Source organism: Agelaius phoeniceus, chromosome 3 (genome assembly GCF_051311805.1).
Source record: "Agelaius phoeniceus isolate bAgePho1 chromosome 3, bAgePho1.hap1, whole genome shotgun sequence".
NCBI classification, from domain to species: domain Eukaryota; kingdom Metazoa; phylum Chordata; class Aves; order Passeriformes; family Icteridae; genus Agelaius; species Agelaius phoeniceus.
The window spans coordinates 80,900,687-80,922,268 of NC_135267.1; the positions used below are offsets into that span (position 1 = coordinate 80,900,687).

The following is a 21,582-nucleotide window of genomic DNA, read 5'->3' on the forward strand; positions in this document are numbered from 1 at the left end:
TTCCTCTGCAGAGCCTTCCTAACATCCAGCAGATCAATGCTCCTGCCCAGCCTGGTGTTGACTGCAGACTGACTGAGGGTGCATGTGATCCTCTCGTCCAGGTTGTTGATAAGGTTATTAAACAGGACTGGCTGCAACACTGGGGAGCACCACTTGTGACTGGCTTCCAGCTGGATGCAACTCCATCCACCACCACTCTGGGCCGGGGCATCCAGCCAGTTTTTTACGCAGCAAACAGTGTACCTGTCCAAGCCAAGAGCAGATGCTTTCTCCAGGAGAATGCTGCAGGAAATTATGTCAAATTCTTTACCACAATCTGGGTAGACAACATCCTGTCCTGGTTTTGGCTGAGATAGAGTTAATTGTCTTCCTGGTAGCAGGTACAGAGCTGTGGTTGGGATTTAGTATGAGAATGATGTTGGTAACGCACTGATGGTTTAGCTGTTGCTATGCAGTGCTTACTCGAACTCAGGGAATTTTCAGTTTCCCATGTTCTGCAATGAGGAAGTGCACAAGAAGCTGAGAGGGAGCATGGCCAGGACAGATGACCTGACCTGTCAAAAGGGATATTCCATAGCAGGGAATCCCATGCCCCATATATAAACTGGGGGTGTTACCTGGAATTGGGTTGATGGCTGGGCATCAGTCAGAAGCTGGTGAGTAGCTGTATTGTGCAGTGCTTGTTTTTTTTGAGTCTTATTCCTTTCTTTCTTTTTGTGATCTCCCTTTTCATTATTGTTATTACTAGTATTAATATATTTTACTTTCTTTCAATTATTAAACAGCTCTTAGACCATGAAGTTTTTCTTTTTTTTTTTTTCTTGATTCTGCTGCCCATCCTACTGGGGTGGGGGAAGTGAGCCAGTGTCCGTGTGATAGCTGCCAGCTGGGGTTGAACCATGACGCATCCACAAGGTTTGTGGATCCATCATTGTTCTCGTTCTCGTTGTTGGTTTTCACTGCTTTAGAACAGACTACAGCATTAAAAACAAAGGTCTTCATTCCCCATATCCATTACTTGGTTCTCATGAGAAGAAACCCGTGTCTGCCTGTTATAATAAACTGATGTACCAGATTATGGTGAAATTAATTGGAACTGACAGTATAATAGGAGCAACTGCAGCTTAAGTTGCAATAAATTTGTTTGTTTATAGATGGGATTTTGCAACAAACAAAGTGTTTTATAAATCAAAGAGATCTCTCACCAAACTTACCTTCCTGAGGAGTAAAACATTTAATACCTAGAAAAACATAATTGTTCTGAGAAAGCCATTTATCTAATTTTTTTTTTAAATAGCTGATAGATGAGAATTTTGTTTACTTGAGGCAATGCGGCATTGACACTCTTTAATTCAGTCCCACAGGGCCATAATATGACAGGTGAATGCCATTTTCCTCATTTCCCTTCTGCTTTCAGTAAATTTCAGAACTTTTCTGGTTTCAGGAAAAACCTGGGCTATCAAACCAGGAGTCAAATCCACTTTTAAATTCTATTCTGTATTTTAAAATATCACAAAACTCAAATTATTATTTTGGCTCAAGTCCAACTCATGTTTTTTCATTCTTGGGTTGACAGTTTTGCTTTTGTTTATCAACCCTGACAAGATAAATCCATCCGGATGGGATCCATGCTGTCCTCTCTACATATGTTCCAGTCTTGATCTCTAATTTGAAACTTGATCATAGAAATGGTATAGTAATTATCATCTTTTGGTCACTGTTATTGGGCAAACATTCTTCTTAGTAAGACATTTGGGGCATGAACAGGCTTGGATATACACTTAGAAAGCACTACTAGGAATTTTCTTATCAGTTTTTTTGCTATTCCCAGAAAATGCATATTTTTCTTTTTGATGGATGGACTATGAGTGCAGGCTTCACACATAATTGTGTTTTAGCCTTCTCTAAATCTTCTGGTATTGGTTAATTAATATTTTAAATTATTTTAACAACAAAACATCTCAAAATGCGTACAGCAGAAAGCAATACTTTTCTACCTGATGGATTAAGAAATATGGAGCTATATTAATGCAACATTAATGCAGAATGCTACAGCATTCTCCTTTCAGTGTAATAGACTACAGATCAATAATTTGCAGCTTGACCATGAAAAAGTTATCATCTCTTGTGTGCTGCTTAGATGAAGTTGTTTGCTTTCACTGCTGCTACAGGCAGGCTGCACCAGAGCATTCCCCCTCTGATAGTCAACTTGGCTGGATCTTCTCCTGCCATGGCACTTGCTCCTGGGAATTAAATTGCAGCAATATAATACCTCATTTTTAATTTTGTCATGATAAATTCCTTCAGTTTTCTCTTGCATCAGGCATTCCCATTCTCTGACCATCTTTGTGGTCCTTCCCTACCTATCTCAGATAGAATCCATTTTTCCTGAACACAAAGACAGCACCAGTGTAGTTGAGGTTTTACTCATCTGTGACATTAGCAATAACACTGTTTTTGCTGGAAACTCCCTCAGTTTTTCTCTGCAGGCAATAATGAGCAATTCCTGACATCACATTCAGCATAATGCAGGGTAGCTGGCAGGATTCTAAAGTGTACCTATTTTACAGTGTCATCCCCACAGAGAATCACTAGCAAGAGCCCACCTAGTAATTTTTAATGAATTTTCATTTGATAGATAAGACCTGTAGTTAAGGACTGGATAAGCACTGTTCCAACAGGCTCTCTAGCTGCCAGGCAGGATAGGCTGGGATAAGGAATAGGCTGTGCCTCTCTGAAAATCAACAGCAAGTTTTCCTCAGAAGCTCCATCTCAGGCTCACCTCAGGTTAGCACATTACATTTTGATTGCTGTGGTGTTTTGTTCTTTTTAAAAATCTCCATTGGAAGGAGCCTGTTAAAACCTGCCAGCAGCTCTTTCCCTTCAGCAGCTTCTGAGCCTGGGGTGCTCTCAACTGGCTGCTCTCTGACTTCAGAATGTTTGCAACTTGTCCTGGCTTTGCTGTAAACCTGCCAGTGAAGGGACATTTCCAAAACTACTTTAAATATATAAAATATAAATATAAATATATAAATATTTGTATATAATAAATATATATAGGTATCTTATATATTATATTACATATTATATATTACATTATATATTATATTATTTATATTCTATTATTAAATATTATCTATTATATTATATATAAATATATATTATATATTTATTTTATATATATATATATATATATATATAAAATAAAATATAAATATATAAAATTCTAAACACTTGCATGAAAAGCAGGGTTTTGTAAAAAGAGCCTGCCAGTGGCAAGGTTTTATGGTCTTCAGGAGCAAGGCTCACTGTTGTGGAGTATCCCCAGATGTGGCTTGTGGCCTATCTGTGCCATGGAGTGCTGGCTGCAGCCTCCACCTCCTGCAAAATGTCCCTCTTTCCTCCTTCCAGGACTCTCTCAGTTAAAATTACTTAGTTTTGCTGGCACTGGTTGAGCTCGTTTGGGCTGAAAGGGACAGGATGGCTCTCACAAGCCGGGAGGTGGCAGCCCAGACAAGGGAGGGCGGAGACATCTTGTGCCCACACGGCCGCATCACTCCGGGATGTCTGGCTGCAGCCAAATGTTGCCACATGCCAACGCTGTTGGGAGTCTCTTATCTGCATTCATTCAGGGCCTGCTCTCTCTTCCTTGAAACTGTGAGGTTTGAAATTAAACATCATGTTCTCTATAAATAATCTTAATTGGCAGCAAGCTCATTGAATGTGGTCTTTTGCATACAAATTAAAACCTGCTGTAGCAAATTTGAGGCTGTCCTGAAACAGGTTCACTGTTGCAAGTGGACTTCAATTTTGTGCCACTTCACATGAATGAGTTTAAAACTGGTCTATCAGAGCACTGCCTTTCTTCAGGGCAAACCCCTCTCTGTAAGGGTAGCTTAGCTCTACAGCCCACACTGAATCTGTATTCTCCATCCTACAGGGTATTTGGCTGGAGCTCTAATAAGAATCATTTAATTGAGCCTGCAGCAAGAAACTCTGAAGAACATGTCTTTTCATTAGTTGCCTCCAGAGTTTTTCCATGCTCTTAATGTCCATGATAAATACATTATGTCTGTTGGCTGTGGAAGCTTAATTATGTACCTTACTGTAAGCACTTACCTGTGGCCTTTGAATGGTGTCTCATCCCATTCACTTCAGTGAGATCACTTCTGCATGTCCATCCATTAGACTTGCAAAAGTCTAATCCATACTGGGCTTTCTCTTTGGCTCTTTTTCCTGTGTTATTGTCAGCAAACTGTACAGCAAAATCACCACCACAGTTTCAACCACAGCAGAAATGGAATCACCTTAATAAAATTAGTGCAGTCGATGCTGGAACAGATGTTTTAAAAGTCAAATATCTGCTCATGGGATTGAAGGGGACTGGGGGATTTGAGCAATTAAGAAAGATAATGAAAGCTAGAGTTCCATTTATTTTACAAATGTTTTACTCTTTTGAAAAAAACTTTACTCATTTTTTTTTAATGTAACAGAGAGATATCAATTAATCATTTGAATCTGTAGAAAGTCGGTTGATGCTAGAAGCAGTTGGCAACCCTTGAAGTTTCTCCATATGGGACTTCAACTTATATCTGGAAAGAGAGAATATTTACACAAGACAATGAGGATCTTGCACAGCCCTCATAAATTCCTTTTGTCGCCATTACCTCAATGCCAAACCTGTTTGTGTGTCACAGAGACTGCTCCAGCTGGGGCAGAGTGAGCTCCCACATGCACTTTTTGAGTCTCTTATTTTGGTTTATTTTAAATATCTACTAAAAGTAGATGTCATCTAAATGTAAATGGAGGATACAAGCTGAAAGGGTGAATCTTACATGGCTGCTTTTCTGCAGGGCTTTTTTTGACCTGCTATCTCTCTTCTTGGCTAATTCCTTTGTAAATACAGAGCAGGAAAAAAACTATCAGCACCTACTGATAAGCATGAAGCACCTTTCCAGATTAGAAAGCAATGAGTTATTGCAGTACAAGCTTAGTCAGATATGGAGAAAAAAGTAAATATTAGGGAAAAGAGGGAATTTAATTTAAAAACCTCTCTCTATATCAGTTGATTTCCAAAACAAAACCCTAAAGAGGTCCAATTGAAAACAATGTGAAAGAAATTACAAGAATTGTTATTAATGAGATTGTATCTGCTGAAATTGGCTAAGTACGTACACAGGCTGCTGAAAGAAATTCGATACTTGATTCTTTCAGACTATTTGGATGTTGCCAGAGGTGGTATTCTACCTGCCTACAGGACACTATCTTCAACGTCACATCTTAAAAAAAAATATTTAAAATTTATATTAATCATCTCATTTACAAGCTACTGGTTCCATTCATGTCACTGCAGATTAAATGACTTATTGGCTGAGTTTCAAATAGTAGAAAACAAGGCTCTGCTCCCACACCTTCCCTTTCTATCACACTGATTAGATTGTGATTTGCATTCTTTTTATCCCATCTGGAGCCTTCAGCAGAAGGGATTGTTTAGCTCTGGAAGATTAAAATTGGTGTGATGACAATCTGATGGAAGTTTATCTTGTTTTCATGCTGGCATCTTAGAATGCACTAGGTTTCCATTAGGCCTGTGTGGGCATCCACATCACTGGGTTGCTCAGCTAGCCAGAAATGATTGCTCATGGCCACACTTTGGTCTGGTGCTGAATGGTGTAGGCTTGCTGGGAGGGGGAAGTCCTTTGCATTTCCTATGGTACCACAGGGTAAGACCATTTGAGCACTGAGTAGTAGATTATGTGTTTCTACTTCAAGCCTGGCTTTGCTGTCTCCTTCCTTTGATGACATCCTAAGGGAGGAAGGAACCTTCCGGGCTTGAGAAACTAGAGAGGTGTGTCCGGGAGCGAGGCAGGGTCTCTATCACTTCATGCATCGTGTGCAGTTCCATGTTTGCAAAGAGGAATGTTCCCAGGGCAGAGGGGTTGGTATGTGAGCAGGGTCCCTTCTCACCCATGTGGCAGAGCTTACAGTGACCAAATTGTTTTGAGCATCTTCTCTACTCTCCTGTTGCTTACTGACAAATCTAGACTACCACCTGCTGAAGGAATTGTCTCTGCATATTGTGATGACTTTCACTGTCTGATTATGGGCAGGACTCTGGGCCCAGGGGGTATTGCTCTGCAGACTCTCTGCCTGCTAGATCCTCTAGGAATTTGCTCATCCCTCCTTGAATCATTAATTTCTGATACATGTGGGTTTGAGACAGCTGTGAAAGACATATAAAATAATACAGATGCGTATGTGCATCTACAGGATACACCTAAACTTCTAGGTGGCACCTGGGAGAAAAGAGATCCAGGACATGGTTTAGATGCCTCAAAACACCCATGTTTAAGCTACTGCATTGAAATCTAGGCTATGTCTACCCCACAAAAACACCCTACAATAGAGTAATTAATCTATGAAGGACACAGGAGGGCTAATAATTACCCCTAAATGCTGCTTTTGTTTATCTTACAGAGAATAAATCAGGTTTCTGACAGCAGTTGTTGTTCTTCCTGATGATCTTACTTGCTTTACATTTTTTTACATTTGTGTAAGTCTTTGTATCACCAAGCACATATCTGCAGCTTGAGGTCAGTTCTTTGTGGAGCTAGAAGCAGGCAGTGTTTTGTGCCCTCAGATGGAGATGGCAGCGTGCAAGGCTATGCCAGGCTCCTAGGAGCAAAGCTGCCTTTATTGCATCTCTAGGACCTTCCAGGAAACAGAGAGAAAGGGTGTCTTACAGATGAGTTACTTCCCAAATAATCAGAATGAGCACACTGATTATTGACAACCTGTCATTCAACTGTTGATGAAAGCACTAAATTGTATTCTTTAACTTGGTTCTGCAGGACAGTTATCATCATGATGTGAATCATCAGTCTGAGATGTATCAGTTAAAAAACCCAGAGAAGTATTGCAATCTTAGCTGCCTAAAACATTACTCTTTGCTTTTACTGCAAGTCTTATGAAGAGGCATCCTGTGAAGATTTTTTAAGAGAGGAGACGAAGACCTTATTTAACCCATTTGGGTTAAATGTTCTCTCTTTCTGTACCTCTGTCAGTTCCAAAAGTTAACATCCCATATCACAAATTATAGGAAAGTTGACATCTTCCAAGGACATCCACAGCAAAAGTTTTGTGTTTCATGAATGGTTTTTGTGTGTTACTTCAGGACCATAAAACACACATAAATCTTCAGTCTCCTATGAAATACTTTTTTTATATATATCTTTGCAGAAATATTTTTCAAAGTATTGCCTATTATTTGCATTTATTTCTCATTCCCCAGCACTGGTCATTTAACCTCTCTTCCTCACCTCACTTTTTCTGTGGTCCAACAATGCATTTTACTGTTCTGAATTGCATCAGGCTTGCATGTGGAAAACATAGTGTTTAACCCACCCCAGAAACATTTTTCTCTGAGACAGGAAGATGATTTTAATGTGGTTGGAATTCCCTTTTCAAATGTGAGCTACTTTATTTTATGGAACAATGAAAGGAAACCACACTGACTCCATATGAGCACACAAGTTGTAAAAATGAAAACTGCCAGGTAAACACAAATGAATATCACTAAGCATGTGATGATTGTTGAGTTGAAGTTCATATTTTATAGGACTTGTTAGGGAGTATAAGAAGAGTAAACGGAGAAACCTAGAAGTCAACCTGTCTGGGAGAGCAGGTCATTAATGCAGTTCCAGAGACACCTCTATGTGGAGTGGTTCTTAGAAGTACCAACAGCAAAGATATTGCTGGTGTTTACGGCAAACTGTAAACAGTCAGGGCAGAATAAAAATAGCATGATAGATAGACATAAAGAAGGAAATGACATTAATTGTTATCAAACCCACAGATCCCATTACAGTCAAACTCAAGGTTCTTCCTGGTTATGGAATATGACCTGAGTGATGCTTCCTAGCAGATTTTCCCATGTCTTATTAATTTTGGTTGGAATCTATGGGAAGGCATAGGAACCTGTTTAGGCAGTAGGTAGCTGGGACAGTCTGGAATGGAGGCTTTTCCCCTCCTTACTCAAGTCATGTGGTTATTCATAACTGTTTTCTATTTGCTTTGAAAAGGAAGTTGTTGTGCACATTAAGTGAGCCAACACACAGTGCTGGAGAAGGAAGGTTAATAAAGGAGGAATAAAACTTATGTTCTCTTTACAGTAGATGAAAATGAAAACAGTTGGAATACAAAATATGATCAGAATACAATTTTGTACCTAAAAGTATGAAATCAGTCTCTCCCATCCTACTCTGTCCTTCCTAACCTTCATCATTACCCTGCTCACTATGGGATTTTCAGATGATGATAATCTTTGAGGATTTACTCCCCATTTACACTGCTCCCATCCAGGCATTTTTCTATAATCTCTTCCCTATTTTACTGCTACTTCAGTATTCCCACCAAAACTTAGTCTGGATGTTGACTACTCCAGTCCTGAAATACTGAAATATCTTCTGCTCAGCCTCCATTTTTCACTTTCTTCCCCAAATCATATTTGTCCACTCGTCCTGCCTTGAGCAGACATCCCTCCAACCATGCACATGCACACACCTTTTGGCTCTCTCCTCAGGCTGCCCTTGCTTTTTCCATCCATTCTAAAGTTTTGGTTTTATCTTTTATGGTCCTGCAGGCAAACATCCTGTGGCATTTCTTCTTACTTCTTCATCTGTTATCAGTGTTTCACCAGTTCTCTTTTTCCACCCATGTCCTTCATGCAAAACTCAAAAAAGACTTCAGCAGCAGCTGAAGATCTGAATAAGGACTGTGGTTATTACCCTCTTGTACCTTAAGCAGTGGAATGGTTCAGTCCAATAAATTCTGAATACAGACATGGGAGTTATTAGAAAAGAAAATAGCATTACAACATCGCCTTTAAAGGGGTACTCATTAGTGCAATGAAGACCTAACCTGGGCAAGTGCTGATGAACCTGTTTTATCCCTTTTGAGTGCATAAAACTGTAAGAAATTGTAATAAATACCCATTTACTCATTCAGGCCTAGCAGACTTGAAAAATTGTAAGTCTCATTTCCATGCAACATCATGCATAGTGTGTTTTATGTGAAGCAACAGACTATGCTATACCTCCTGTGTTAATTGAAGGTACAAAACCAGAGAGCTGATAAGGATTCCCATGAGCCTCCAACTCCACTAGTCACTATTACTTTTCAGGCATAATCTCTATTACACATTCCATCACTAATATAGTAAAAAAAACCCCAAACCATTTATTCTTGGAGAATTCCCGTCAGTGTCGTAAATGACTGTGATCAACAGCTTGGATATCCTAATTGCAGCCTATTAGAAATAATGAGATTTGCATGGTAGAACCCAGAGAATTACACGGATAAAGGAAAAAAATTCTCAACGTAAAGGTTAATATAAACATATACTGGCTGGGAATGCAAAGGACACATAAATTGGCAGCTCATTACTGCAGACTGACCCATGGGTAGGAATGTCACCCAGCTCAGAGGCTTTCCCAGGAAGTTTGGCTGCAAAAGTTACAAAAGATAAGGACATGCTTGTGGAATCCACTAAACTAATGAGAGCTGAAAGTTGTTTGAAATATCCCGATGACCTCACAGATGGGATGCTTATTAAGGTATCTGCATCAGTCTCTTTTTTGTCTAACAGATTGTTGTAAAGCTTTGCTGAGGCGTAGCCAACAGTCCGTGAAGGTGTCTCCATGCTTTCTGACATACTAAGGGGAATTTTTAAGTTAGGTTTTTTTTTCTGAATGAATTCAAAATGAAAACCAAGATGCAGATGCAATCTTTGTTTGTGGGTAAATTTGTGGCATAGCACATGCAGGCAGTCAGTTGTGATTACTTCATCGACACGGGGTCTGCCCGCTACCTACGTGCCTATCTGCTCGAGTGCGCTGGTCAGGAGCCAACTGCAAATTTAGGTCTTGGAAGTCTGAAGAAAAGCGCTTTATGTGCAAGGGTCCCATGAAGGCTTCCTAATGCAATTAAGCCCCATTTTAACAAAAGGCTTGCCATTTTGCTGAGGCATGACATGAGTAATTAAAATATCATTTTAAAAAAGACAAATGAGTGTTCTTCTCTCTTCTCTGATATTGTTTGAGATAGATGGAGGGAAAAGATTATGATTTTTGTTTGTTCCGGGGTCCTTTAAGTGGAAATCACAGGCAATGCAGTAAGCCTGCAGCAAAACATACCTATGCAAACCCCTAAGGGGATCCTAGAAATGAAACAGTAACAAAACCTATTTCCTTCCCTTCTGGAAAGAAATAAGTTTTAAAGCGCTTTTTTTTTTTAGTTTGTTGTAGATGACTGTGTAAGTATACAAGAGTTTTAGTAAAATCTAGGCATGAAGGAAAAGGAAATGCATAGCACAAATTGGTACATAGATTTTGCTTGTAGTGAAATGGTGCTGGAATGGCATGAGGCTATGGTGGGCCAACCAAAAGAGTGAGAAATGATCACTAGGTTAAAAGAGGGGAGCTGTAGCTCTAGCGATTCCTAAAGATGAGAAAAGAAACATAAATTCTGCAGGAGAAATATTATGCAAGGTGTGTTGAAGGGAGCATATTTTAGTAGCTCTTTTCTTTGACTGTTTTTGCTAAATCACCATGACATGTAACCATTGCAGTGCTTTTGGCCAAATTATTATGGATATCTCCTGTGAGGCAGAGGTGTGGTGGATATTGCACTCAGCTCATTTCCCTAGATTGGGATGGAGTTCATTTTTAATATGAAATCCATTGTTTTAGAATATATTGTCATATTCAGGAATTCAGTAATAGCCCAAGTGTTGCCAAATCCAACTGCAATGTTTGGCAACCTTACATTCAGATTTAAAAGGCTAATTTTAGGTTCTCAGATGGAAAAGATAGATGGAGAGGGAAAGTGTGTGTGTGAGAGAGAGACAAAGAGATAGAGAGAGAGAGATGGGAAATCTTGTCAGTAAAATAACAAGTGAAAACAAATTGGAGACCCACTGAACACAGAACCAACTAGGTCTTTTTTGGGGCTACACAAGTAAATAAATCTCTTCAGTACGTGTCCTCTCACTGTCTGACAGTTTCCTTGGATTACTGTCAGAAAGGAGCACAGCAGCAAGCCACAGACACAAACCCATCATTTTGCTAAATTACTCCAGTTGTCTCACTTGGCCTTTCCCTATGGGTCTGTTCCTTTGCTGTTCCACAAAAACCTCCATGGTTTCAGCTGTAGTGGGCAGGAGTCCTCCCAGGAGATACATGAGTGACCCTAGTCCTCTCCCCACACCTTCTTCCTGCTGCAGGCTCTGCTCTGAATTAAAACAGCAAAGAAACTCAGGATTGGTGATTAAAGCAAAAGTCAGGGGAGATTACTGTTGTGGCTCTGCTTGCTCTGAGCCATGGAGTGTGGGTGAAGGGGCTGATGGGCATCACGCCCCAGGGAGTTCCATTTCCTACAAGTACCTTTAGCAGTGTGAAAACCATCACAAAGCCTTATCCTGGCTGAGGTGGTGCTTTTGGGGCAGGCTGTTTGTCAGCCAGTGAAGGTGCATGAGTTAATGGGAGAAGGTGGACCCTGTATGTTCTCCACAGCATTTTTCTCCTTCCCACTCTTCCAGCCAACCTGGTAGCCATTTTGATGTAGGAGTGAGGCTTCCATCCAAACATGGTGAGAACCTCAGGTTAAATGTTGACTTTTCACACCCTGAGGCATTAAAATCCAATACATTTTTACATACACTGAGAGGTATGTTGACTTCATAGACTTTTTTATTCCTGCAAAAAAAAAAAAAAGCTATTAAAACATGTGCATGCATCAGGCTATTGCTATGACATTTTCATTATGCTAAAAATAGGATTTAAAAGTATTCCAAAACTGGTATTCTGTTGGTTTGTAACTTCCATAATTATCAGAAAAAGGACAAGGTTTTGGGTCTTCTGAGAAATAACTGAAGGTAGCGAGGGAAGGGCAGAAATACTCACGCTTGAAAGTTAGCATTTTAAGCACCACAGTAATTCTGCTGTAGGACACAAGACACCACATGTGTGTGTCAGGGGAGTAGTTGCCCCAAGGATTCGAGTCCAGAAAAGATTGTAATTCAGTTTTTATAACCCTGTGCTGGATCTGAACTTCTGAACTCAGTATTATCCTGTGTTTGTCCTCCTGACAATGTGCCCATGAGCAGCTGTGATACCATTACATTTCCATTTTCCCCAGTGTGCTGTCATGCGGTTCTGTATGGAAATGAAATGGAAAATGATTTATTGAGTAGGATCAGGTTTTTGTCCTCCACAGGGTATGAATGTAAATCTAGGGTGATTTCCCATGTTCCTGGAACTAGGTTTTGCTTGAAAAAAATGTCTAGAATCAACAAATGGGAAAACCACTCCAGAACACCAGAAAAATAGGACCATTTCCCTCTGCCTTCCTTTGTTGGTCCAACAGGGCTTTGCTGATGTTGCTAATGACTGTGAAATGTCTTACACATAAATTCTCTAAACCCCTTCTCCTAATTACATTTCATAATTCTGTGGAGCTAAATACACAAATGATGTTAAAATAACAGTCATATGATACCTCTGAATTCTTGATGTGAAGCTATTGCAAGTCCAAGATAACTGCTGCAAAGAGCTATTTTACAGAATGAAAATTCTTGAGAAACAGGAATTGATGATAAAACATTACTTTTTCAGTATTACAGCAGAAATCCAGACAGTAGAGAAGATATCCAAGCACTGAAATAAATGGGCTAGTCCGGTGTTAATTGAGGCACCGATGAAGTATACATCATTTAAATTATTAAATGTATAGTAATTGATGTTGTTGTAAGCTCATATTTTATACTGTTATTCTCAGGGGATGAACTTCTGCCAATCTTATCCACAGACCCAAGCAAGTCTCTCTCCCACTGGGACTGTTTAATTTCATGATATGTGATACTTTTTGTCTGCAATAACATCAGAGTTGTTTGTCTTCTTATTTTAGATTGTAAATGTTCAGGATGTGTAGCTGTATCTCATGTATAGCCCATATCATTCCAGGGCTTGTGTCTTCACTGGGGCTTTCCAGACCTATTGCAGCACAAATCATAGTAAATAAATATTATTTCTTTCTCAGAAGAAAAGTATCAACAGCTGGATTTTCACTTTGTCTCACTCATCGAATGAGAACATAGTTCATTCTTGACACAAGAAAGTTACTGAGAGGTGAGTGATGAAAAGAGTTTATCCTCAGTAGAGGATCCCAGAAGATGTGGCCAAAGTACTAAGACTTGGATAGATTTTGTCTGTGATGTTGGCAGACACAATGCTCTTACAGCCAAAAAGATATCCAGGGGCTCATATGGGACTGATGAGGAAAAGGTCAAGTATATGGCATTTCTGGAGAGTTTCAAAAGCTTGGGAATTCATTGACTCCTACAAATCCTGACCACTGGTTTTTGCGTCAACAGTTTATATTTCCAGTAAAAGCAGGAAAGGATGATAAGAGCTTTCTAAAATGTTAAACTTTGCTTTCTGTTAGCTAAATAAATACTAATAAATGGGACAAGTGAAGGATGGTAATTTATTTGTGATTTTTCCTGTCAGTGCTATATGTAAGTGTCCATCTGGGCTGATCAGGGTACCTGGGAAAGAAGATGAAGACAGCCTTTGCTGACACAACTTACTTTTTTCCACTTGGAGCAAGAATGTAGGTTGAATGTGGGTGAAACAGGATCCTGCAAAAAGATGGAATGGCTGAAGTGGCAGCAGTCAGTCTCCAGTCTGGCAGACAGCAGTGACTTTTTGCATCGTGGCATTGCACACTTGATACTGTGGCCCCAAATTCTTAATTTTGAGGATAACAACCTCCTCCATGGCATTGCAACCTGCAGCACAAGGGTGATGGGCAAGCCTTCAGACTGAATCACAGCGCAATGGCTGAGTTGTTTTTTTAATCCTAACGAGAGCTGTCATTAAAAGTTACTGAAGCCTGACTTTTCCTCGCTCTTTGTCAGCCCCCCTCAGCCTGGGCTGCAGATCCCACGTCCTTTGAAGCCATCTGAGCTCTTTTTGTTGTTTTTTGGTGCATAATGATGCCAGCCATGTCTGCTGCTGAGGAGGCCCAGCAAGACCCAACGAAGCGTGACTGGTGGAAAGGCCAATACTGAAGTAAGCTGGGAAGCAGCCCCCTGCAGTATTCCTTGAGCTCTCTCTGCCTGCTGGGATTAAAGGTGCCTGTGAAAAACCCAGTGCTTCCTTTGCCAAGAGTGGGGTCCGACTCTGTGTTTGGTGTCATGTAGGACATTGGATAAAGCAAGGGCTTTAGGTCTTTATATTTAAGGTTGTTGACATTTTGTGACTCAGTTAATGACATGATGCTTTTGGTTGGTAAGGGCAGTCTTGTTAGCCAAGAAATGTTGCTTCAAAATCACAGAATATATCATTTCTGTAAAGGCAGCCTGCTGTCAGAACCATCGCTTTCTAAGGTATTTACTTTCCCATTTTGCCACAGTGCAAGTATTAATAGTTATTTCTATCACATATTATCAGCAAGAAGCTGACAACAGGATGTGTAATGAAGGCACTTTGTGTGAGCATTCAAATTGGCCTGTGATTGATATTATACTCTAAACACTGCACAGAGAGAACAATTTCTGTCTTTATAGAAAATTCCAGCATCCAAGGGATTTTTATTGGAAGTTAAAAAAAGTTAAAGAAACTTGGAGCATGGGGTCACCTGTCACAGACCCTGCCCATGCAACATCTGCACTGTCCATTTCTCTGCTTTGCAGATCCACACTTGCTTGCATCCTGGGATTGCCACTCATGGCTGTGCATTGTTACTGCTGTCTTTTTGTCTCTCACATGCAGGGCTGATGCCATTTGTTGAAGGGGAGAAAAGAAATGAATTCTGCTAATGACTAATTCAAAGTTCATTCCTCTCAAGAGCCTCTCAATTTTATTTTGTAAAATCTGGATACAGTAAAGAGATGGCCACATAGAGCAACCTTTCCCTGTAACTGGGAGCAGGAAAACAGTTGCCTGTGTCCCTAAGGGCCTTTGGCAGTTTCCCTTGCATTTTATGACCCATTTGGTACTGATGAGGAATCCTTATTTTCTAATATGCTTTCTACACTGGCTACCAGCTGGAATAAAACAGGAATCAATAGGTTTTTGAACTCAGCTCCCTTTATCTTTTAATTATTTGCAGTGTGCTTCGTTCTGTGCTCCTCCCAACTTCTGCTCTACCATCCTGTGGACATCTCTCAAAAAAGTCAAGCTCCAGAAACAATAATGATTCCAAGGTGCTCCTGCTGACATTATTTAAATGGAATTAAACCAATAATTTATAAATCGGAAAAATCTCTTGTTTTTAATGGATGAAAGCATTGGCTATAAATTCCTGAGCCCTTCTGTTCTGTGCCCAATTAAATGTGGTAAGTAAAATCTTGCTCTTGAATTTACAGTGGTGTATGACAATATGCAGAGTACATCTGTCTACAGATTTATGATTCAGTAAATTTCATCTGCATGGTTCAATGGTAATTAAAATAATAAACACCATGGAGTCACCAGTTCACCCAAATAATTTCTGAGAGATGAGGTGAACAGTCCAAAGTGTATCCAAGAAAAACAAGTACAGGCACTGGAGTCCCTTTTGCTGTTTCTTTAACTCCTTCTCATTTCTCTGTTTCAATTCTTCATCCATCCAAGGCTCAGATTTCTTACTAATCAAGCCACTGGCACCATTCATTGTGAAAAGCTTTTCAACATTACAAAGACCAAGTGGAGACACAGTGGGTGGATGAGGAAAGCAGTGTCTTTGCTCCTCACCTCTCATCTGCACTGTCAGCAGGAGACCATGAAGTGAACCTCTCTCACACATCCAGCCCCAGCCAATGGCTTAAAGAATTACCCCTGGAAATCAAGTTTAGAGGACAAATAAAATCATCATTAGTAGGAGTATTTGAATAAATTTGTTTGCAAAACTCTATTTGTGTGAAAAATTGCCAGGACAAGTCTATAACTACAGCATCAGGCATCAGTGAGGCATTTCTAGTTAAAAGGGAGTAGCTGAGACTACTCATCTTGTGTAGGGTGTTACCAAGTCAAGAAAAGTTGCCATTACAGGATCAGAGCTGACAGTCACCTGGCTGAGGCATAAGAATATAATATATCCAGGGACCTACCACATTTAAACAGACTAAGTAGGACTATAAACTTGCAATCAGTGCAGAATTTAACTGTTGCTGCCTTTCTGCCCAGGCTACAGCTCATGCTGTTAGCTCAGAAAAACACAGGATTATCCATCGTCTGATCTACTACGAGGCTCCCCCACTATGGCAGCTTGATTTGCAATTTCATATTCAGCTTGCACCTCTACACCAGTCCGCACTTTTCACATTTCTTCCAGCATCACATATTGCCAGATTTCCTCATTTCATGAACCATGTATATGAATGTAATTTGCCCAACAGAAAGGGCAGTATTTTTCTTAGTCATGTTAATTGGCATTAATCCAGCAAATGTAAATTTTTTAATTTGCATAGCAGAGTAAGCCTATTGATTTACTTTCTTCCCATTGCTTACCTCTGCTGCCATTGTGCTGTTTCTCAGTTCTCAGAGGTTATTAGTACAGGTGTTAAAATTGTTTTCCAGTATCTTTCATGAATATTGTAAGTTTAAAGAGAAGAAAGCACATGATTGAGTACTTGGTCCTCTATGAGAAACATTATCAGGTTATCATGTGGATACATCTCTGATGTTGTTGGCTGTCCAAAAGAAAGCACGTTTTTTACTCCATTCATCTGACAGGCTATGAATATCATTTTGCAATACAGTTATATATACTGGACCAAAATACTCACCTTCACAGTTGTATTACCCAGAAGCTGAAGGACATGTTTGTGCTCTGGGTGAGAGGGACAGAGATCTATAAAAGGGCTCTTATGGCTTTGAAAATGAAGAGGGATGACACTTCAGGTCAGGAATTAAGATGGCAAAGAACAGTCGTCTAATAAACTCTCCCAGTCATGGCCATGAGAAATGTGCCAGAAACAGGGCTGGCTTTACTGGCGACCAGGAGGTGGTGAAATCATGTAGAGGCACTTCTGTCCAGAAATGCTGCTCTTTGCAAGATCTAGGACAACTTGCAGTTGAGTAAATCCTGTGAGGATTTACTTGGGCTGCTGGACCAACTTCATCCAAAATGTACAAGGACGGGTCAAAGCCATTTCTGCTCATCTTTTTTTCCTTTTTTTCAGTACTTTCTTTGGGGCTGTAGGATACATAGCAGATTTCCACATTTTGAGTATCTTAAAATATGTTCTGTTCACAGGCAGAATGTCCTAAATCATTAAAATTATTTCAGACAATTTTAAGCAAAAAAAATGGCACAAAACTAACTCATAAAGACACTCATGCCAAGTCCTGAATGAACTCAGGGATAAAATAGTGTTGCTCATCCATAACACACAGCCCTGTAGATGTTTCACAGACAAGAATGTATTTGCACCACTGCTGAACTGGCTGATAGCTTGTGTGTTGGAAGGTGCATGATCAAACTGAAATTCCAATGCAATTCCTCTCCTCTGGAAAGTGACTGCAGACAAGAGGGCATGAAACCAGCAGGTTTTTAGCTACCCACCTGATCTCTTTGGCTGAAAATTGACAGAATAAAGCAGGACTGCTCAAAATGTGATTGTCTGGGTTTTCATGACAACTCTTGCTGCTTGGATGGTTCTCTCAGCTTCACTTTTAGTAATGTTGCTCTGGTTTACAGGCTGAGATTAATACAAAATCTCCAAATGGCAAGTGTAGCCAAAATGAGACAGAAGACTTTATACCATGAAAAACCATTGAATTTCATATCTGTTCCACCTAAACCCATAAGCTTCACATCTGAACACATCTGCATGAAAAATAGCTATGTTTCCATGGCAGTCAGCTGAAAATTGCTGTTGCTGTCTGCTACAGCACATTAAATCAAAGAGGTGTTAGGCCAGGCCTGACTGGCATTGTTAACATTACACTTTGGTGAAAGATTTCTGCTCTATGACCATCAGGAGAGAAATGAAAGAAATGAATTTACCATATTGGTAAATTCATTTCTGGTTGTTTTCTTATTATTATCACTCTAGTTTTGTGCCCTTCTATTGTTTTCACATCCTTTAATTCAAGCATGCATGTCAGATTTTATCTGAAAGATACTTTAAATTGTTTTCCTTCAATTTTAGGCTTTTTCTTCCTTCTATTACTGTATGCTCATATGAGAGCAGCACTTCATTCTCTAGATTCCACCTCCTAACTATGGCCAATGTTCAGAGTCTGTGAAAGAGGTGGTGTTCCATTTTTTACAAGATCTGACTCAGGAGAAGCAGAGATACTACAGGTAATACCTCTGTGCCTGTTCTACAAAGCCTGGCTTGTGATGAAAAACAGAAAGTCTGTGTTGGGTGAATAAATAGGGATGGTGGAAGTTGATAGACAACAAATAAGGGCAGGTAAATGTTCTAAAAACCTAAATTTGTAGTTCTTCTACTACAAATTAGGGCAGGTAAATGTTCGAAAAACTTAAGGAGCTTTCTTTTATGCTGTAAGGTTATATTTTCACTAATTGAGAATTTCACATTTACTTCTGGGGAAAAAAAATAACCCTGACTTTCACAAAATATTCTGTAACAATCCACTCAGTAACAACAGCAGTGTCACTTAAAAAAGAAAATTAAAAACTGAAGAACATATTAATGTGAGGGAAGAGAAAAAGTTCGCATGTAATGACAGATTAGGATTTATCTTTTCACTTAGAAGACATCTGTTTCCTATTTTTAGTCAGCATATTCTGTTCTATAAAGATGCCACACAGTGTATCAATAGGTTTCTTACCAGTTTTCACAAAACACTGAGCAAAACTTCATGTCTATGAATTAATTTTTGTCAGACTATTGTTTCTCCTCAGCAGTTAAAAAAAAAATCTTTAAATCTCAGAGACATGTTCTTGGCAACCAAGATGTAATTTTATAGGGGTGCATGGAGCTGTAAATGTACTGAATGCCTCTTAACAGTGATTCACATGGGCTATACTCATTCAGTGGATTTTCAGTTATAGCCTGTAGACAGTATCCCAGCATGGACAGCAGATACTGCAGAATCATCACCTTTCATACTTGTTTCCTCTTTTGCTGGTGGATGGTAGAAGAATTGTTGGTAAAGCATAAAAGGTCAGCATGTTCTTTGGCAGAGCTGAGAACAGCAGATATCAAAACAGTCATACACAAATCAGTGAAATGCAACATGCAGGCCAGCTACTAATGCATATAAAGTTGACTAAATTTCAGTGTGAATGAAACCCAGTAAATTTACATATATAGGTAATTTCAAAGAGTTGCTACTTAAAAATGAAATCGTAAACTCAGAAGATCGTGTTTGGAAGAGCCTTTAAAGAAGATCTATGTAAAATCCTTTCATTGAGAAAGGAGGAGCTGCATTTAGGCATTATCTGAAAGGGTTTGTCCAGTGGGTTTCTGCAAACTTTCAGCATGCCTAATGAGTCTATTCTGCTATTTCAAGACCCCTATCAAAAAGGTTGGGTTTTTCCCAACACGTAAATTAAATCTTCTTTGCTGCAAATTTATATAATTTCTTTTTATTTTCTCTGGGTAACTGTGGAGACAAGTTTATCACAGACCTCTCTCAAATAACCTTTAGAGCAATCCATCTGAAGATTGCTATCTAATCACCCTCCCCAAACCTGCTTGTGCCTGGGGTAAGCAAGAACAATCTTCTCTCATAGTCAATGCTTCAACATCTTGTAACCCAGACTCTCTCTCTCTTGTTTCTCCAGGTCTTTTATAACCAAACACAATGAGGAATTCGAGGTCTTTTCTGGGAAAGAGAAGAAAACTGTCATTATCTCCTGTGAGGTATGCATGATGCTGCTATTAGTACAGCTGAGATGAATTAACAACATGAAATTATTACTTCATATTCTGCTTACAATCAGCCTCAAACCCCAGCCTCCCTTTTGAACCAAGCTCTTATTTGCATGTTTGATTTTTTTTTCTCAAGTGTGGCACCATGCAGTCATTTCTGAATGTCATCCTTGTTTGGGTTTTGCTCTTTGTGATCCCTCACAGTTAGCTTGAATTCTGTCCTTGATGGTTCACAAACCTCCAGCATGGTGTGCCACATATCAGCCCACTCTTCTCTGTCCTCCCAGCTGTTCACTGGAATGTTGATTATTTTGCCCAGGAAAGACCCTTGCAGGAGCACATATAAAGATGGACACCAAATTCCTGAGGCATGCTCCTTCAAACTGCATTTCCAACCAGCTGGCTGCATTGTATTTGTACCAATGTCCATTAACTTTCTTTTGTGAGTATCATGTGATGCTACTAAAAACCTTACTGAAGTCAAGAAATATCTGGATCTAATGCTTCCAAATTATCTACCGGGTCAGAGATTGTTCTTCAGATCCTCACGCTGATTATTTTCAGTCTTGCTGATGTCTTCTAAGTAATTTCAAACTGATTTTATCATTGCTTGTTCAAGAAATCTTGCTGGAATTGAGTGTGGAATCACTGGTTTACTGTTTGCTAAGTCCTTGCCAAACAAGGCACAATGTTTGATCTTCTGTCACCAGAATAAGCACTCTTGCTGCCTCCCTTCTTCGGTGGTGCCAGTGTTTCCCTCTTAAGTGACACTGAAAATATCTACAGTACTATATTCTCAAGTTATGAACAGAATCTTAAAAGTAAATAAATGAAAAATATTGTGGCTGATTGATCCCAGGTTTCAAGGTGAGGGGAGGAAGGTGTGGCAGAGAAGACACACTTTCTGCCACACTTTGGTTATGGCAGAAAAGACAGTAAGAAGACATGTATCTTTACACAGCACATTATTCCCACCGTTAATCCTTGACTTCTAACAGCCTTTTTCTACCTGAAAATATCTCTTCTTCTCTCATTTTCTAGATCCGTTTAATTTCTCTAAGAATGTCCTGTGAATGACCCACTTCAAATGCTTTCTAGAAACCCAGCTAGAGAATATGAGTGATATCTGATTTGTTTGAACACTTGTTGCCTTCAGATAACTTTAGGAAGTTTGTGACATATGATTTCACTTTGCAGAAACCCTACAGCTTTTCATCAACTTGCTGAATTTATCCATATACCTACTAGATGCAATCTTCAGAACATTTCTGTTATTTTTCCTTGTATACATTATGTTTACTTACCTGATTTTCCTATGAATTCTTCTTTTTGTTTTTCACCTGCAGTGAAACAACAGATTTTTGCATCTAACAGCACCATTTTAATGGCACACCATTTATTCACTGGTTTTAGCCCAAAGAACTGAAATTCATTGTGTTATAAGACTTTTACAGTAGAGTCTTTACATTTCCTTAAGTGCTCAAGCACTGACTTAATGTTTTCACAGACATCATTCTGCAGAGTAAGGCCAGATGGTGAAGTAGCAGAGATTAGGATGGCCCCAGTATTTTCAGCATTCTGTTAGAGTTAATAAAACTAACCCAGGTGTTTACTAGTTCCCTTATGCAATTCATACTAGTTCATATGCAATTAGCATGATGTCTATTTACCTTGGGTATCACAGTCCATCC

General features: G+C 39.5%; 1 long non-coding RNA gene across 1 annotated transcript; it reads left to right on the top strand.

The window, feature by feature from the left end:
- Positions 1-330: 330 nt before the first annotated feature.
- Positions 331-20,005, top strand: LOC143693722 (uncharacterized). The gene is made up of 4 exons (XR_013181660.1): positions 331-656; positions 15,172-15,397; positions 18,197-18,351; positions 19,804-20,005. It is a non-coding gene; the product is annotated as an uncharacterized LOC143693722 (long non-coding RNA).
- Positions 20,006-21,582: the final 1,577 nt, after the last annotated feature.